Here is a 16,069-nt window from a genome sequence, read left to right as displayed (position 1 = left end):
GTTACCCACCTACCCCCAGCCTCCCTCCCCACCCTCAGATTCCCCCCTCAGTGCTCAGCCTTCAGGGTACCAATGATCTTGTCTCCCACCTATGCCCAACAGGGCCATCCTCCCCTACATATACAGCTGGAGTCATGTGACAAACATTTCAGTATTAATGTTCATTTTCATTAGAGACCTGTCTGCTCCGGACAGCTTCCTATGTTAAATTCTAAGAAGAAATTGAGCATCCTTGGAGCTACTCCAGTTGTGGTGAGACAGCCACTAGGCAAGAATTGCCACTTTCCTTCTACAGACAAATTACTGTCCAGAAAAGGACACACTTGCAGAATAGTCGACTGATTATATCTGCCTAGACAGAGTAATCAGCCCTTAATAATTCTGCAGCACTAAGGTCTGTCAGATGATCCTGGGCCAGAAGGCAGAAGAACAGATGCTCCAACGTTTTGAAGTAGAGCGAGTGTCCAGGTGTTCAGAGGTCTCTATAAATTGGCTAAGTTTTAGAAGCTATGCTTTGTGCTTCCCACAATTATAGTCAACTCAGTCATTCTGGATTTCTGATGGGGTTGAAAACTTATAGCTATTTACTTTGAGAGAAAAGATCTGAGTGTATGGTCATCAGCTGACATTCATCCTAAAGCCAAGGAAAAAGCCAGGTTCAGAACTAAGTGTTTTAGTTAGGATAGATGACAGAGGTGCTGGTTAGTCAACAAAAGGATGGACTGGGTATTAGGACTATCTTGTACCTCACTGGTACAAATAGGCATAATTATGCTCTAATTGTATTTTGAGAGAAAAGTTTCCTTTTAACAGGAAGGGTGATGTGTTGGAGGAGCTAAGGTGGGAGGAGTACTGAGAGGAAGAAAAGGAGTAAGAAGAGGAGAAGAAGAAGGAGAGGAGAAGCTAGGTGATGAAAGAGAGATAGAGGGGGGAGACAGGGAAGCAGATGTTCATGTATCTCCACCAGTCAAGGATAGTTGATATATCTAGGTTGGGTAGTGGGTTACACCTCTGATTGAACAATACCAAACTTATAAAGCCTATGATTAACATTTCTTAAAAAAATGTATAAATGCAAAATGAAAAGGGGGCATGGGATAGGGGTTTTCTAAGGGGGTGGGGGGAATGGGGAAACAGGATGGTATCTGAAGTGTAAATGAAAGATCTAATAAAAAATAAATAAATAAATAAATAAATAAATAAAAAAAGAAAGTCTTTAATGGCTTCCACAAAATATAAAACTTAAAATATTGCTGTGGAAATAAATAATGTTTCTAAACATTGTTAAAACAATCAGTTAAGTGTAACTAAAATAAAAATTTTGTCATTGTTTATAACTACCTTAGTTTGTCTCCTATCTTCCTTGTGGCATAGTGTGTCATCTAAGTTTAGTCTAGTCTTCTCCTGTCATGTTTCTGTAATAGTCTGACTTTGAGTGCATAGTTAGACAGGTGAGGATGATACTGAACAGATGCTACCAACTAGGGAGCATACAGGGCAGGGATCTTGCAAATGTACAGCTTTGTCTTCATGGGGAACCCCTAACAAGTGGAGCAGAGACTGTTTCTGTTTCTGCTCCCTGTCGTTGCATACCCTTCCCCCTACCTGAACTACCTGGTTGTGCCTCAATGGGAGAGGATGTACCTAGTCATGCTGGATTAGATATCCCAAGGTGGTATGGTACTCTAGGAGGGCCCCCTTGTCTGAGGAAAAGAAGAGGGGGAGATAGTGGGAGAGATAAGTATGGATGCACTGGGAAGAAAGAAGAGAGGGAGCTGTGATTAGGACATAAAGTGAATAAATTTTTGAAAAACAATCTTAAAAAAAGAAAAAATAAGGAAAGAAGAGAGAGAGAGAGAGAGAGAGAGACAGAGAGAGAGACAGAGAGAGAGAGACAGAGAGAGAATGGAAGGAAGGAAGGAAGGAAGGAAGGAAGGAAGGAAGGAAGGAAGGAAGGACCAATTAGATGAAATCCAACCAATCCCAGGACAGGTAGCTTCAGTTGGTGGCAAAAATAATGTTCAGTTGGGTCTCTATTTCCTCCATATTTGGCAAATTCAGTTAGATTGTCTTCATATATGTATATATTTTAGGAAGCATCTACTATATTAGGTTTCTATACTATTCTTCTAATGTCACTTTAATCTTAGCTATATCTTCCGATATTCCCTCTCTCCTGCCTTGCTTTCCTACCCATCCATTTTTACTCAGTTCTCCTTTTTAGCTCCTTCTATCCATTTGTAGCTATCTATACTTTTTCTCTTACCTAATAAGATTTGTCAACCCTAGTCTCTTACTCTATACTTACATTGTTATGGTTTTAGCTACTATAATTTCTTCTTGCTATATGTTCTCCTCATCTGTTACTGCATGCTTGTCAACCTCGTTTGGAAGACTATTAAAATCTCATCTCCTTTTTTGTCAATTGTTGATCTTATAGCCTGAACCATTGGTGTTCTGTTCAGGAAATTTTCCACCATGCTAATGTGTTTGAGACTGTTTGCTGCTTTCTCTTCTATTAGATTCAGTGTATCTGATTTTATGTGAAGATCCTTGATCCACTTGCACTTGAGCTTTGTACAAGGAGATGAACATGGATCAATTTGCATTCTTTTACATATAGATCACCAGTTAGAATAGCACAATCATTTGTTGAAGATGTTTTCTTTTTTCCACTGTGTGGTTCTGGCTTCATTGTCAAAGATCAAGTATCTATAGGTGTGTTGGTTTATTTCTGGGTCTTCAATTTTATTTCATTGATTGACCGGTCTGTTTCTGTAAGAGTACATTGAAGTTTTAATCACCACTGTTCTGTAATACAGATTGAGTCAGCAATGGTGATTTCCCCTAGAAGTTCTTTTATTGTTGAGAATTGTTTTGGATATACTATTTTGGTTGTTGTTGTTTGTTTGTTTTTTCATATGAAGTTGAAAATTGCTCTTTCCATGTTGGTGAATAATTGTTTTGGATCTTTGATGTAGATTGCATTGAGTCTGTAGATTGCTTTTGGTAGAATGGTCCAAAACAACAACCTACATATTGAACAAAGATCGTCATTTACCCTACATCTAAAATATACAAAGAACTTAAAAAGTTAAACTCCAAAAATCAAATAACACAATTTTAAAAATGGAGTACAGTTCTCGACACAGAATTTCAATGGCTAGAAGCATTTAAACAAATGTTCAGCATCCATCATAACCAGAGAAATACAAATCAAAACAATCCTAAGATTCCACCTTATACCAGAGTGGCTAAGATAAAAAATAAACTCAGGCAACAATGCATGCTGGTAAAGATGTGAAGAAATATGAACAGTCCTCCATTGCTTGTGGGATTGTATAGTGGTATAACCACTCTGGAAAACAATCTGTTGGTTCTTCAGAAAATTGCAAATAGCTTTACTTAAAGACGCAGGTATACCACTACAGGCAATATACACAAAAGATGTTGTACCATACCACAGGGGCACATGCTCCACTATATTCATAGTAGCTACTTTGTAATAGTCAGAAGCTGGAGACAACTCAGATGTCCCTCAACCAGAGAATGAATTGAGAAAATGTGGTTCATTTGCACAATGGAATACTATTCAGCTATTAAAAACAAAGACATCATGAATTTTGCAGGCAAATGAATGGAACTAGAAAATATCATCCTGGGTGAGGTATGCCAGACCCTAAAGGACATGGTATGTACTCACTGATAAATGGATATTTGCCCAAAAGTACAGAATACCCATGATTCAACTCACAGACTGTCAGAAGCTTAACAAGAAAGAAGGCCTAAGTGTGAGTATCTGAAACCCACTTAGAAGGATGACAAAATAATCATGAGAGGCAGAAGGAGGGAGGAAACTGGGTGGCAGAGAGGAGGGTGGAAGAGAAAAGAAGGGGCAGTATCAGGAATGGAGAGAGACAGGAGGAATGCCCAGAAGGCCAGGACAATTAATCAAAATATGCAGCAGTAGGGGGTAGGGAAGAACAGTAAACCTCTAGAAAGTCCCAGAGACCTGTGATATGAGAGACTACAAGGACTCAGTGGGGATGATATTAACCAAAATGCCCATCAGTGGGGAGATGAAAATGGAATAGTTCATCCCCAGTAAATAGACATAGCTCCCAGTTGAGACAGGATTCCACCCACCCATCTTCAAAGTTTTTAACCCAGAATTATTCCTCTATAAAGGATATGCAAGGACAAAAATGGAGCAGTGACAGAAACAAAGGCCACCCAGTGACTGACCCAACTTGGTATCCATCCCATGTGTGCACACTAAATCCTGACACTATTACTGAGGCCATACTGTGTTTGCAGATAGGAGCCTGACATGGCTGTCATCGGAAAAGCTCTACCAGCAACTAACTGAGACAAACTCAGATACTTACAGCCAACCATTGAATTGAGGTCAGAACCAATAGGGAAGAGTTATACAAAGGACTGAAAGAGCTGAAAGGGACTGCAGCCCCATAAGAACAATTGTGTCAACAAACTGGAATCCCTGAAAACTATCAGAGAGTAAGCCAAAACCCAAGGAGCATATAGGGACAAATTTGTGGCTCCTGGCACATGTGTAGCAGAGGACTGCTTTGTTGGCCTCAGTGGGAAAGGATGTGCTTAAACCTGTGGAAACTAGATACCTCAGGGTAGAAGAATGCTGGTAGGGGTGAGGTAGGAATGGGTAGGTGGATGGGGGAGCACCATCACAGAGGTGGAGTGGGTTGGGGTGAAAAACTTGCAATGGTGCAATCAGACAGCAGAGCAACTTTTGGAAAATAAATAAATAAAATAATTTAATAAAAAAGTCATCTCCTTTGTCAAATTTCATGAAAATGTCTTTTGGAGTGTATTCATTATGATGTTATTAGTTTCTTCACATGCATTTACCTTACAGTGTTTATTGAGGCAATACCATTTAATATACAGATTTATAATAAGCAATAATATTAATTTCATTTTCACTAGCTACGAATGAATGAATCGTTTTCTGTCATTCCATAATGTATCTATTACTGTCTTTCAATTTTGTATATTGCTTTGTCATTTGTAATACTTTGAGAGCCATGGTGTAAAATTTATTAAGTATGCAATAGTCATTTTTTATTTCAGTAGTATACTTAATAGAAGACATTAGGTGAGTGTATTTATTTTAGCACTTGAGGCAGAAATCTACATCATTTATTATATGTATACTAGTATAAGGAATTTTATGGAAAGACCTAGAAGAAACACTTGCAACATAGAACAATGCCTGGAAAAAAGTTATTATTAAAAAAATCTATTCCCCTAATAGTGTTACTTAGGATACTCTTTTATTATTTCAGAAGCATTATTTGTGAAGTTAATTATAAAATAAAAAAAATGTCAGGAGCCATAATGGGACAAGCTAATAATTGGCAGATGATCATCCTGAAATGCTTGCCTCGGATTATTATATAATCTGCGACGAGTGTGCTTCATTAGCAAGGCTGTGGTGGACGTGATTTTAGGAAAGATTCCTGCTATTAATATGCTTTTCCCATTATTATTATTATTATTATTATTATTATTATTATTATTATTATTATTATTATACATATGCCACTATAACTAAGCAATAGCACACCCCTTTGTAGCAGATCTCTGCAGATCCACGAAGATGTACTGTCTTGTAGAGATACTATATAGGCAAATAGATGACTTCTTAAGTCTTAATGATGATCCTAAAAGAATTCCTAAAATTATATCAATGATTACTAAGCTCTTTTATAACAGGACTGCTATTAAGTCCCTCAGGCATAGTCAAACTGCAATGAGAACTATGTCAAAGTGTTATCAGAGATAGTAACTGGACCTTCTCCTGCTCAGAGCACATTCCAAGAGATTGTAAAACAATTAACCTAGGTCACTAGAGGAAATCCACGATTTATTATAAGTACCAGGACAGAAGAGAAAATATTGCTTGGGTTTATCTATACAAAACTTCACTAATTTCTTAAGTTATAGTTTCAAAATTTCTGCGAACCTCTGGAGCTAGACAGGTGATGAATGTGTAGCTAGCAGAATGATGGACTGGGTATTAGGACTAACTTGTACCTCACTGGTACAATTAGGAATAAGTATGCTCTAATTGTATTTTGAGAGAAAAGTTCTACTTTAACAGGAAGTGTGATATGTAGGAGGAGCTAAGTGGGAAGGAGTACTGAGAGGAAGAGATGGAACAAGGAGAGAAGATGAAGAAGAGGAGAAGCTAGGTGATGAGAGAGAGAAAGAGAGAGGGGGCATGGAGGCAGATGTTCACGTCTCCACCAGTCAAAGATAGTTTTTATATCTAGGTTGCGTATTGGGTTACGCTTCTGATTGAGCATTACCAAACTTATAAATCCTTTGATTAACATTTTTAAAAAATCGTATAAAAGCAAAAAGGAAAATGGGAGGCATGGGACAGGGGTGTTCTAGGGATGGGAAATGTGGAAAGGGGATGGCATCTTAAATGTAAATAAAATATAAAATAAAAAAAATAAAATAAAATAAGAATGTCTAGCTAGATAATTATTAATTAGAATATCCTAATGGATATTCATGTAAACATTCTGTGTTGTAAACTTTTATTTTAATTTATGATTTGAATTTTGGTGTGAACTTGTGATGAACTTTGTAACATGTGATCATGTACTCTGAATGGTGTATAAATACTGAAGACAAAGACAAAGAAGTTAGAATGAAGTCAGTTAGTTAGTTAGGAGCCATTTGTCCTTTTCTTTTCTTCTCACCGCCTAGAATTTTTCTCCCATAGAATTTTTACTTTGTTAGAATCTTTTCTTTTTCCCACTCAGGACTCTTCCACCTTTCCCCTCAGACAGCTGCATAGGATACCTTTTACACTTAAATAAATCTATAGCAACTTTTTAAAGTGTGTTTTCTCTCTGAGACCTCAGACGAGCAGATGCAAGTTAGAGCCCACCAGTTCCTGCTGAGATAGAACAAAGGCCACATTGCCTAATCCTCTGCTGTTAGGCTGCAGGTGTTAATCACCCTAGCCTGCAGTCTCTTACCCTCAGAAGAAGTTTTTAGGGTAGTACAAGGCTATTTACTTAACTCCTTGCTGATCTTAAGGCTGGGGTGCCTGCAGGTCAGCTACAGTAGCATAGGGGCTGCCTCAAGAAGAAGGAGGAGGAGAAGAAAGAAGCAGCAGCTGCATCTCCCCCTCACACCCAAGCCAGGGCTGCCCCCACCCTCCCAGCAAAAAAAAAATTATCTATCACTGTTTCAAAATAAGTAGCCCCTGCTGAAGAGAAGGCATCAATAGCTAGGACCTCACTTAAGTCTTCATTTCACCCATGTTCAAACTATCCATTTTATATTCCAATTTAGTAGTTTGTGTTTTACTTCTGTCTTTTTATTTCCTTTCTTCTTTCCAAATTCCAGTGTTTTAACAAGTCTGTGTTTAAGAAAAAATTTAGTGAATACCCAGATTGTTTTGAGCAACCTCATAGACTTCAAGTGAATTCTTGCTATTTCTATGCCGTGTCCCACAGCCCTCTACTGCAGAAGGTGACTTATAATACATATCATTACCATTATCAGAGCCATTGAGTCTTCCAAGATGAGACTGAATAATAATAACTGAGAACTTGGAATCCTTTAAACATTATTTAGTTTAATAAGGCATAGCCTTCATTTTCATACAGATAATACTATAATAAAATAGTTCAGCAGAAGTTGAACTTCTTGTATAGGTCACATCATTAGCCTGAGGCAAGAATAGGACTCTGCCTTTGTTAAATTGCATAGCTTTCCTTCTCATACTGTTATTGCTATTGGTCTCAGGGGACTCTCTCAAAAAATGAGATACCAGCAGTATGAAAAGAATGCAATATATTAATTATTATTATCCGGGGCTAATGTAAGATCGAAATAAAAAAGAAATGTAACTGCAAGGTATAAAGTTTGTAAATAGTGTGACAGAAGCAGTAGAGTATAAGCTATATTAAGGGAAAGTGGCATAGAGGTAGGACTTTGAGAAACTAAATTAAAGTAGGGTAGTAAGTAGAAAGAAACACAAAAGGACTCTATGGAGGTAAAGGACAGGCAACTTTGGCATAATCAAATTTCTTCTGATGCACCGATGCTGAAATTCTAAATACTGCTGTAGGACTGACGATTCTAGAGGAAGGCCAGGAGAGTAAATTACAAATGTTTGAGTGAACTTTAAACCTACTAAGAACTATTATTTCCACATACACTTTCCTGGATCGAATATTCACTGTGGAAAACACACAATAGTACCTGGGAGCCAGAATGGGTATATTCAGTGCTTCAGATTTGAGAGATCTCCTCTCAGACAGACAAATAATGCTAACATAGGTATCTTCAGATAAGGTCATTGTAGCCCCACATCATCCTGAGCTCAGAAACCCTCTCCCATCCTGCTGAAACAACTTCTAGGCCAATTAAGTTTTCTGTCCTTTCTTTCTTTTTTTTTTTTCTTTTCCTCCACTGTGACACAGACCTGCAAGAATTAGACACTCAACTAAAGCATCAGCCATATCTACTAGAAAGTTGTAAGTTATGAGAGGGACTTATTTGAAAAAAAAAGTTAGCCTTAGTGTTAAATCTCATGTTTCTTTTTTACCATAAAGAAAGAAAAATAAACAACAGTAAATACTAAAACAATAACAGAACCTACTATTTGCCTATCATGTATATGACCCCATAATAATGGAGATGCCTGGAATACTCCATTTTAAGATTGTAATATCTAACTCTCAAGAAAAAATCACAAGGCATGCAAAAAAATGAAAAATAAAAACTATGCTTTTATAGGTTATATAGAAACCAAAGCTACTAAATAAATATAGTGTGTGCATGTGCGCGCGCACACGTGCACATGTGCACACACACACATTATTAGGGGTAAGCCACTGCATATTCAAATTAACTTTAAGATAACAGGCACACACACAGAGAACCAAAATAAAGACAAAATACAGATTTTCAGTTAGCTTTCTATTCTTTTTAAATTTTTAAAAATTTAAAATATTACAAAAAGATACTCTTCCTTAACAAATTGTACTTCAAATATAACTTTTATATTTCTATTGGCTTGGGACATAATGTTAAACAGTCTTATGAATTGGGCAATGATAAGGCTCATACCCAGAAAACCAGAAAATCACTGGACAAATGCCCGTATACCAGAGAGCACTTTGTTTCTAAACCCTGTTGTTTGGTAAGTTACGGCCATGGAAATATTTTTGAATTAGAAGATTTTCAATGTATGGTAAGTATTTATTTGTTTGTTTGTTTTTCTTATATTTCTTATATTTCTTTATATTTAACATTTATGTGAGTTTACAAGCTATAAAAAATAGAAACAATTATGAGCACACAGAAAAGCAAAACCCAGCTATGGAATTTGGTTTGCTTTGATTGCTTTGGTATAGTCTTGTGCAATGCAGGCTAGCTTGAAAGTTCCAATGTAACAAGATAATTTATTAGAAGAATTCAAATCAAAATAGAATACACCACCTCACTCAAGTTAGAATAGCAAAATTTGAAATTTTTGTTAGTGGTGTGTGTGTGTTTGTGTGTGTGTGTGTGTGTGTGTATGTGTGTGTATTGGAGGTAGGGTCTTTTTATGGAGCCAAGTCTTGTCTAAAATGCATAATTGTTCATTACTGACATCATGTGTAGCTAGAATATTTATTAAGAAAATACCCAAAAGAAAACTATAATTCTGCATACGTTACCTCCTATCAAGTGACAAACCATGAGGTAACAGTACATCATACAGAAATTTGCTTAACTTAGTGTTTTAATTTATTTTGGAGAGATTGATCTTTTTTTTTTTTTAAGTCCTTCAGTATTTAAGTTCAGTTTTCAGCATGTTAGAGTCTAGAGAAAATATCTTAGGTGATACTTTAATATTTAGGAGAAGAGATATGATGACATAAGCTGTTGTTTTCTGAAGTGTTCAATGACTATAATAAAGAATTAGAGTTGGTAATAGATATTTTAGGAAAAAAATTATGATACCAATTATTTATTGAGATCTTACTTTGTTCTGGATTCTACACATGGATCATCTTAATTAAATTTTTCATTTAATTAATGTCATGCTATCCACATATTGAACATAAAAAATATTTAGAGAGATGGCCTCAGTGGCATAATTTAACTCAATTAAGGATACATTTCAAACAACCTACCTTATTTCAAATCTTAGCTCATAAAAGCATGCTGCTATGTAATTGTTTTACTGTGAGTTTGCTGTTTAAATGTCCTTTAAGTGCAATTAAATTCTAGAATTAGTCTTATGGACTTTCACAATAATTCTAAGATGTGATGAGATTCTTCATTTTAATGAAATTAAGAAATCTTCTTATTTAAAGAGTGGTTCAGAAGGAAAGCCAAGTCCAAGATTTAATCTCTTAATCATTATCTATTCTGACCCCCACAATGCTTTCCTTTACCACTTTCTATGACTTATTGTCAGGACATCCTCTGTTTAGTAAATAAAATTCTAAAAGTTTTAGTATTATTTGCAAGGAATGATTAAAACAAAGATTTGTTTTATGGACAATTTAATGGAAAGTCACAAAGAAAGTGTTAGCTAATATTAATACAAAAAGACATGATTAACTAAGTAAGTATTTTCTATACATTCAGCCTTCTAATACTCAGTATATTGAGGGATATAGACAATTGCAGTTATAATTATGATGTGAACAAAAATACCTTAAAGTTCTCAGATTGTTTTGGAAGGTAAAATGGAAATTGTCCCTTCAATTCAGTTTAAGAATCAGTAGTAGAAATATTATAAAATCCACATCTCATCTGGATGTTGTGAGAAAAACAGCCACACTCTTCATTGTCCACAGGTATGATATTATAATACCAGTTATACCTTCTACAACTTACAAACAGATCAGTTGAACTGGTACTGTTGAATATTTCCTTCCATAAAAGGAGTGAAGACAGAAGTTCAATTAAAAGTCAAACTTATTTTAGTGATTTAGACAACCTAATTAGGTCTTTTAAATATTTTGTGGAATTTTCTGGTGATAGAAAAATATGGATGTACTGATCTTCATTTTATATATAAAACAAGAATAAAGAAACACTTCATGTTTAGCACAATGTAGCACAATTTTAAATGATAGATTTAGGTTTAAAATGCATTTTTTTTGATTCCTTTACACATTTTGCTATGAGAGGTATTCACTGTAGTCACACAGGACACTTAAGTGCCTCTAGTAAATGTACTACTTTATTTTTAAGGAGGAGATGACTGAAAACAGGAATTGCTTCCTCATTTAATCACTAAGGCAAATACCTTTGATAACTGTACAAATCATTGACCCCAATCTTATGTGAACCAGTCATAGATACAAGTCCCTCAAACAGAAATCCATTCTGGGCAGCTCCAGATTTGAGGATAAGAACACACTGTCCTATGAGTAATAAAATTAAAACACCTTTCTCTTCTGTGTTACACATCAAAACAATGTTTAAATTATCTGCTTCATATTTTAAGCCTTCTTTTTAACTAATGAAATGAACAATCAATAGACATACATTTTGGATTTGTGTTAACATATATGTTTTGGAATAAGAAAATGTAAATTAAAAATATTTCCTTAAACTGAAAGAAACACAAATATACTGACTCTTTTTAGTTGTTTGAATTTCTCTCAGTTGGTTTTGGTTTGTTACTTTTCCTGTGAAGAGTCACTACTTATTCCAAACTAGTTCATTTGAATCCAATCAATATCATGACTGCTCCTGAAATATCCAACAATGCCTATGCCAAACGCCACCTTGGAATGGTGAGAGAAGAGCTGTTTCCCACATAGGAGGACTAGCAGTCTCAATTAATCTGGACCCCCAAGATTTCTCAAACACTGGACCACCAACCAGGCAGCATACACCAGCTCATATGACCCACCTAACAAATATACAACAAAGGACTGCCGGGTCTGGATATAGTCGGAGAATATGTACCTAACCCTCAAGAGACTGTAGACCACAGGGAATGGGGATGTCTGGTGGGGTGGAGACAGGGGGAAGCGGGTATGGAATGTGGAACAGTCAGAGGGTGGACTGGAAGGGGAATAAAAGCTTAAGTGTAAAAAACAAAAACAAAAAAATTTAAAAATGTTGAGTTGTTTGGTTTTTTGGTGGTCAGCTTCTTGAGTTCTTTATATATTTTAGATATTAGCCCTCTATTGGATGTGGTATTAGTGAAGAACTTTTCCAAATATGTAGGTTGTTGATTTTGTTTTATTGGCTATTTTTTTTTCCTTACAGAAGCTTTTGAGTTTCATTAGGTCCCATTTATTAATTATTTTTCCAATTTATTTACAAATTATATTTTTCTACAATTTATTAATTTTTATTGGATACTTTATTTATTTACAATACAGATGCCATCCTGTTTCTCCATTTTTTTCTCCCTAGAACCCCCTATCCCATTCTACTCCACCTTTACATTTTTATACCATTTTTATTACATGCATGTATTAAGGTCAGTTCTAGGTTGAGGCTCTAACCAAACAGTGGATGCAAATAGTCAAGTAACAAGCAATACAATAAACACAAATAGTCAAAGAAAAAGAAACGCATTACACTAAATTACATGAACTCTCCAATGATCACTGTTTCTAAGGGCTTATCAGAAGGACCAAAGTATCTGAGCCTACTTCCCTGTGCTAGCCCAAGGTCATTTTCATGTCTGAATCCTACTTCCTTTTTCTAGACTAAAATTTAGATTCCCGTCTGAAATTGCTTCTTTGTTCTAGCCTAATATTTAGGTTCCTGCCTGAGATTACTTCTTTGTTCTAGCCTAAGATTTAGATTTCTACCTGAAATTACTTATTTTTTTCTAGCATAATGTCAGATTCCTGGGGGAGGCCTACTTTCTTATCCTTGACCAATGTCATATTCCTGCCTGTAGCCCATTTTCTTCTCCTTGGCCCATGTCAGATTCTTGCCAAGTAGCCCCAAAGGCTCTCTGCCTCTCCCTGTTTTTTATTTCATTAACAAGACTGAGCCTGTCTTAGATTGTTATGCCAAATATGCCTTCTTACCCATCATGGAATATGCATTATCAAAAGCAGTGCACTTATGTCTTAGGTTGGTAAGGCTCCATGCAGAATCTTACCTATTCTTGGTTTGCCAGCATGTTACTTTAATAGCTCTGTCTGGGGGGTCCAGATGCAGTAGATACAACAGATAAAATTACATATGGCCTGAGGTCAGTATTTCTATTTTGGTTAAGCTTCAAAAATGGCATATATAGCTTGATTAAGCTAGCCCTTTTTGTCCTGGGACTACATTTATTCCTGCCCATTGTGTTAAAGCTCTCCTTCAACAACATCAACATTTATTAATTTTGATATTAAAGCATGTGCCATTGGATTTCTGGTTAGAAAATTTCCTCCTGTGCCAATGAGTTCAAGGCCCTTTCCCACTTTCTCTTCTATTAGATCCAGTGTATCTGGTTTAAATAGAGACTTCATAACAGAAGAATATCTAATGACTAAGAAACACTTAAAAATATTCAAAGTCCTTAGTGATAAGAAAAATGCAAATCCAAATGACCCTGAGATTCCTCCTTACATGAATCAGAATGTCTAAGATCAAAACCTCAGGTGATAGCACATGCGTTGAGGATGTGGAGAAACAGGAACACTCCTCCATTGCTGGTAGAATTGCAAACTGGTAAAACTATTATGGAAATCAATCTGGAGGTTTCTCAGAAAACTGGAAATAAATTTACCTGAAGTCCCAGCAATACCACTTTTGCCAATATACCCAAAAGACAAGACACCCCACTATACAACAGGGGCAAATGTTCCACTATGTTTATAGCAGTCTTGTTTTTGATAGCCAAAAGCTGAAAACAATCCAGATGTCCCGTGACAGAAGAATGGATACAGAAAATGTGGTTCATTTACACAATGGAATACTACTCAGTTATTAAGAATGAGGACATCCTGAGTTTTGCAGTCAAATGGATAGAACTAGAAAATATCCTGAGTAAGGTAACTCAAACCCAAAAGGACATGCATGATATGTACTCACTAATAAGTGGTTATTTGCTAATAAATAAGTACAGAATATACAAGATAGAGTCCACAGAACTAAAAAACATCAACAAGCTGAAGGGCCCAAATGAGGATGCCTCAGTACCACTTGAGAGGGAGAAAAAAAAGCAATAACAAGTGGGGAGTCAGGAAGGGACAAGGGAGAGAAAGTGGATGAGGGGTTGGGGAAGAAGGGAACTTGATCTGGTATTGGGTAAGGGAAAAGGAATGAAGCCATGAGGGCCAACAGAATGAATGGAAATAGGCAACCTTGAGAGGCAGGAGGTTGGGAAACCCTCCAGAATGCACCAGAGACCTGGGAAGTGAGATATTCTCAGGACTTTAAGGGAGAGACCTTAAATAAAATGTTTAGCAGTAGAGAGAGTGAAGTTATAGACCCCACTTCCAGCAGAAAGACAGGGCATCAAGCAAGGAAGGGGGTGGTCATCTCACAATTACATTTCTAATCCATAATTGTTCTTGTCTGAAAAAACTGCAGGGATGGAAATAGAGAGGAGCCTGAGGAAAAAAAAATTTAGCAACAGACCCACAGGGGGATCCAGCTCAATGGGAAGTCCTAAGGCCTTATACTATTACTGAGACTATGGCACACTCACAAAAAAGGGGCCTATCATGATTGCCCTTCAAAACACCCAACAAGCAGCTTAAAGAGTCAGATGCAGATATTTGCACTCAAGCAATGAACAAAAGCTTCTGACCTCTGTGGTTGAATTAGGGAAAAGCTGGAAGAAGCTAAGGAGAAGGGCAACCATGTATGAGGACCAACCTGGACTCCAGAAATCTCTCAAACACTGGACCACCAACCAGGCAGCATATACCAGCTGATAAGAGGCCCCCAATACATATACAGCAGAGGACTGCTGGGTCTGTGTTCAGTCAGAGAAGATGCACCTCACCTTCAAGGGACTGGAGGCCCCAGGTACTTTAGAGGTCTGGTAGAATGGGGGGGGGGGGGTGAAAGGGTGGGGACATCCTAATGGAGACCAGGGGCAGGGAAGAGGTATGGGATGTTGAACAATTGGAGAATGGACCGGTAGGGGAGTAAAATTTGGAGTTAAAATAAATAAATAAATAAATAAATAAATAAATAAATAAATAAATTTAAAACATAATAAAAAAGAAATGTATAGCCTCTGTTCTCATGTATACATATATATATATATATATACACATACATATATGTATATATATGTGTATGTACATATGTACATGTATATGTACATATATATGTGTGATATATGTGCATGTGTATGTATATATATATATATATACACATACACATGCACATGTAACAGTATACAGACTGAGCTGATTATATCTAGAAATACATGTACTTTTATGCATATTTTAGTGATGCCATTTTGTATTGGATAACCACTAGGTGTGTTCTTCTCTGGAAAAAAATATGTATACTGCTCTCAGCATTTCTTTGCTTGCCTTAAGTCTTTGTATGTAGTCCTGGTCTTGTGAGATATTCCTGCCCACTTTTTATGTCCACTGTTATTGTCCTTGTCCAGATTATGTTTAGGTATATGTTTAGCGTTGGTGAGTGTTTATGGGTATAGTTTCTGACATTATGAGGAGACACTGTTGTTCTCATAGATGCAAATGTCTTCATTATTTCCAAAAACACAAACCATTCTGTAAATGTTAAGAGAAAAAAATATGTCAATCTGAACATTAGGCAGGCATAATCATGAACTGGAGGTATTGTTTTCAATATCTAAAATCAAAGACAAGGTAGGGAAAGTTCCTTCTAAGAAATGGATAATTTTTGAGTTTAGTGTAAGGTTATTGCATGTATGAGACTTTTCTTGAATATAAACAATATTTTTTTCACTCTTTTCTCTTTACCCTGCTTTTACTTCTGTTTTCTTTCTTCCTTATAATGTATGTTACTATAATAGGAGATATGTGTTATTAATTGCTAGAGGTGACAATGGGGGGAACTTCTACAAAGGCTTTGAGACCTGGTATAC

At 36.3% G+C, this 16,069-nt stretch overlaps 1 long non-coding RNA gene across 3 annotated transcripts in view; it reads left to right on the top strand.

The window, feature by feature from the left end:
- The first annotated feature begins 9,168 nt into the window (after positions 1-9,168).
- LOC143443949 (uncharacterized) overlaps positions 9,169-16,069 on the top strand; it is a 37,051-nt gene continuing 30,150 nt past the window's right edge. For all 3 annotated transcript variants that reach the window (XR_013113405.1, XR_013113406.1, XR_013113407.1), the window contains exons 1-2: positions 9,169-9,262; positions 14,806-15,009. This is a non-coding gene — a long non-coding RNA (uncharacterized LOC143443949). The remainder of the gene's footprint in view (positions 9,263-14,805; positions 15,010-16,069) is intronic.

This window comes from Arvicanthis niloticus, chromosome 11, assembly GCF_011762505.2.
Source record: "Arvicanthis niloticus isolate mArvNil1 chromosome 11, mArvNil1.pat.X, whole genome shotgun sequence".
NCBI classification, from domain to species: domain Eukaryota; kingdom Metazoa; phylum Chordata; class Mammalia; order Rodentia; family Muridae; genus Arvicanthis; species Arvicanthis niloticus.
The sequence above is the reverse complement of the archived record's forward strand: the minus strand, read 5'-3'. Positions and strand labels throughout refer to the sequence as shown.